Genomic DNA, 3951 nt, shown 5'->3' with positions numbered 1-3951 from the left:
TTGTACGCTGGAGGACCAGGTGCTCCTGTGACAACTCTTTACGGACCCTGTCTTGTACAAACATCTCTACTGATTTCTCTGAAATGTATCATTAAATTAAAAATTCTGGTTCTTCAGTCACATTAAGCACATTTCAAGTATTCATCATGGCTATTGCATTGGATGGTACAGGATAGCCTCATCTGCCCACCATGTGGGATGAAATTAAGTCACAGAGAAGGATGTGAGGCATGGACTCTCAAAGAGCCAAATATTTCCCCTTTCACACCATAATTCTTCTACCATCAGCCCAGATCCCTTTAGACCAGTGGTTCCCAACCTTGGCTGCACATTAGAATCACCTGGGAATCTTTTTAAAATCCTGATTTCTGGGCCTCACCCTCCAGAAATTGTGTTTCTTTGTGATGGGGTGGGGCCACAACATTAGTAACAAAGAAACAGAATTTACGGAGGATGAAGCCCAGAAATCAGGATTTTAAAAAGATTCCCAGGTGATTCTAATGTGCAGCCAAGGTTGGGAGCCACTGCTTTAGACTTATAAGGATACCAGAGGCCCGGCCCACGAAATTCATGCGTGGTACAGTCCCTAGGCCTGGCCTGCAATCAGGGCCATCTTCCCCAGCTGCCCATAGCCAGCCCTGCTTCCCCCACGGACACCTACCCTCAGTCTCCCACCCATTTGCTGGCCCCGCCCCAGCCCCCACTGCAGGTTGCCCTCTGTGTATGGAGTGACCGGTGGGGCAGGGGCCTTTGCCTGGTGCTGCCAGCATCCCCAGCCACCCACCCCTGGTTCTCCACTCGCCACTGAGCAATGGGAGTCTGCCGGCCAGGGAAAGGGACCGAGAGGTGGTCAGTGCGCCTCATAGTGACTGGTCGAGCGGTCATTCTGGTCGTTCTGCTGTTAGGGTCAATTTGCATATTACCCTTTTATTATATAGGATTATATAGGATAGAAGAAAAAAACAAGATGGAAAAGGCATAATCAACCAAAGCCAGAGAGAGGGTGGTCCCAGAATGCCAAAAAGGGAGTATGGTGGCAAGCCCCAAAACACCCCTGCCTCTGCTTCTCCCATCCCCATCGCCACACACTCATTTGAAGAGTTGCTCAGTGGAAGCAGTTGATGGGCTAAAGCGAAGGATTTCATTTTTTTAAATCATCTTTGCTGCTTGTCCTGCTGAGTGGCAGGACCTTTACAGCATTTTGCAAATTGAATTTACCTTTCCATTTAGGTACCACACTTAACTGAGCTGTCATTTGCCTCTGGGGACTTAAAAGGTCCCGTGTATTTAACTGGCTCCGTTCTTTGCCAGCACCTGAGGGAATCGGGGTGTTTACATGCCACTATTTCTGGCTGAACCCAAACCTTGGTTCCCAGAGGAAGGCGACATGCAGACCATCTCCGTTTATGAGAAGGGCATCTGTTTTCCAAGCCACATGCTACCATACGGCTCTCGCTTCTCCCCAGAACCTAGTGGCGCCCTCCTCGCCTCCCCCCTCAGCCAAACCCCAGTTTGGTTTCTCTGTTCCCAGATCCTCTCTGTATCCCTGGGCAACGTCACTGTGTATAGTAACTAACTGCTTGAACATCAGGATTGTCAGGGCACACCATTTATTTTTGTAACAATACTCAAGATTAACAATGTATTTTCTTGCCAGCCACAAAATTTAAGGAGTACTGACGCATTAAAATGGCTTAATGAACATATACTGTAGGTAAGTATTTATGAGCAGGTGATATTAGTATATAATAAAATTCACACTTATATTTATGAACGATTACGTGAAGCCAGATGGCTAATTGGATTTAGGGGCTGCATTTGATGAATCAAAAAATAATGCCATCTTTGAAAGTAGGCCAGGAAAACTCTGGCCCCTCCTGCATTTTTATACTGATTGGAAAAGAAAAGCCATTAGTGGACAGTGAATCTCATCCAAACCTATCAGCAGAATTGACAGAACTAGTTCCAAGTTAATCCTGGGAAGGTAAACAGGAGTATTGCCCCTGTCCCACCCCCATCCATTGTGAGCACAGTGCCTGACATGTGATTGGTGCTTAATAAACACTGTTGAACTAATAACAACGAGAAAGAGAGTAGAAAAATCCTTCCATACCCATGGGTAGTTGCAGAATTTCAGACTCACACCTAAGAAAGGTTAGAGGCCTCCTCTCTAGTGTGACCCAGTAGCTGAAGGCACTTCATGCTCTCACACTCCGTGCTTTTAACATACAAAACTTAGGACTTCCTGTTCCCTGCTAAAAGAGCTGTGTCCTATTTCTAGGTCCTTTCAATGCCCCTGAAGCATATCAGAAGAGAGGCTAGAAAAAGACTGTGTCATTTGTGGGAGAGAGTCTACATAGAATTTTTTTCTTAGCGTTGAATCTATTTTTAGGCCTTTCCTTTTAAACAAGTAATTAAAGTAATAAGTGCCTGCATGCTATCCTCTGAAGAATTAAGAATGAGAAAACTCAAGAGAGAGAGTTATGCCCTTTTGATTAAGATCACTGAGTTCATGGCACGTCTTGCTGCAACCCAACTAGCCTTGTGGGTTGAGACTATTTCTCCCGAGGAGACTCGTTCCTTTAGGTTCTGACGTGTAGTGGGTCCAGAGTCCTTTTAGATGGCTCCACGGCTTACCTCACAGGTTCCCAGCGAGTGCTGACAGGGGCCAGTGGGAAAACTGTAGGCAGAAGAGATACTGACAACAGGAAGAAGAACTCTCTCATTATTAGAGTCTCAGTGAAACCGTAAATATCAGATGTGCTAGCTCAGGCTGTGGGAAGTTCCCTGTCACTGTTCAAGGAACTGTTCACACACCACACACACACACGCGTGCGCGCACACACACACACAAGTATTTGGGGCCATGTAGTATGCAACTCTGTATTCTCTGCTCTCTGCTTTGGACATAATAAATGATCAATAAATGCTACCTTAGTTTAGTTAAAGGTAAGAGAGAGGAAGGAAGAAGCATTAGTCAGTGGTGAGGATGACAACCTCTAAAGTCCTTTTCAGTCCTAACGTTCTCGAAATAAGGTTCTGAATCCAGCCATTTACCTGGACTGTAGGGAACGAGGAGGAGCATCGAAGAAAGAAGTGAATCTCTCACTGGTCAGGCCCAGGGCTTTCCTGAAACGAGCCTGGTCCCCTCTAGGGTCCCCACGTATTGGAAGGGCTCCGACCTCCCTCAGAACAACCAGGCATTCCAGTCCTTTCCTAGGCGCACAGAACGCAGCCAACACAAGCGTTGCCTTCGTGATGCGGAAAGCAGTTCTTTTTCTGGCTGTAATGCAGAGAGGGGACTGCAATGTCTCCACAGGCCCCCTGCTCAGCAAGAGCCTGTCTGGAAAACCACGATATCCTACTTGATTTCATTCCGTGTCTTCAAATATGACGTCCCATGTCACAATGCTATAAATTAACCTGGTATTCTGACAAATGAGCTCTGGGTGTGAGCAAGTCAAGCCCCATTTGTTTCCTATTTCCTCTGGCTCCTGCTGCACTGCATCCTTCGTCAGGCCCTGGCAGAAAACCCAAGTCCTCAGTTCCTGCAGGGGAGCAGCACAAGGAGAGAGGAAGGAAGAGCATCACTGTGGCCTGTGGTTTGGTTTCCCACCGTTGACTTTGGAACACATCTCTCTGACTGCTTATTACTCACTGATTGTCATCAGCCACCAGCTCCAGAAAATGTGGGGAGGCGTCAGACAGAGGTGAAGAGGAGGAAAAGAGGGCAGGAAGGCCCGGCCGGCGTGACTCAGTGGTTGAGCATGGACCTATGAACCAGGAGGTCACGGTTTGATTCCCGGTCAGGGCACATGCCTGGGTCGCCGGCTCAATCCTCAGTAGGGGGCATGCAGAAGGCAGCCGATCAATGATTCTCCCTCATCATTGATGTCTCTAGCTTTCTCTCCCTCTCCCTTCCCCTCTGAAATTAATAATAAAATTTTTTTA

The sequence above is a fragment of the Myotis davidii genome, unplaced genomic scaffold, assembly GCF_000327345.1.
Source record: "Myotis davidii unplaced genomic scaffold, ASM32734v1 scaffold284, whole genome shotgun sequence".
Lineage (NCBI taxonomy): Eukaryota > Metazoa > Chordata > Mammalia > Chiroptera > Vespertilionidae > Myotis > Myotis davidii.
The sequence above is the reverse complement of the archived record's forward strand: the minus strand, read 5'-3'. Positions refer to the sequence as shown.